The sequence below is a fragment of the Phalaenopsis equestris genome, unplaced genomic scaffold (assembly GCF_001263595.1).
Source record: "Phalaenopsis equestris unplaced genomic scaffold, ASM126359v1 Scaffold199248, whole genome shotgun sequence".
Taxonomy (NCBI): domain Eukaryota; kingdom Viridiplantae; phylum Streptophyta; class Magnoliopsida; order Asparagales; family Orchidaceae; genus Phalaenopsis; species Phalaenopsis equestris.
In genome coordinates, this window is record NW_018219130.1 from 49,663 (window position 1) to 50,088 (window position 426).

Consider the following 426-nt stretch of genomic DNA (forward strand, 5'->3'; position numbering starts at 1 on the left):
CTTAGTTTATTTTGATCGAGCCTCATCCTCAAGTTTTGTGTTTATCCTTTGGGATAGACACATGATTTGAGGTATAATGATCTTTCATTTAAACTATGAAAAATATGGGGTCAGTTTGATTTCATATTTTTCTAAAACTAAATATATATGTAAATTAAAACGTCCTTCCGAAGCGTGCGACAGGATTTTGATTCTGGTGACCGACAGCTTCTTATGGGCAACTCCTCCAACCAAAAATAGTGTCGACATAGCCCAATAAGATTTATGCTCCAATTCTATTGACAAGTGACAAGTTTTCCCAAAAAATAATCTATAAGGGGAGATACCTATAGGTGCTGTCATGTATTCCCATAATGCAGTATCTAATCTAACATACTAATTCATTCTACAAGAATTTACACTTTTTTCCGATATTCTCTTAATTTC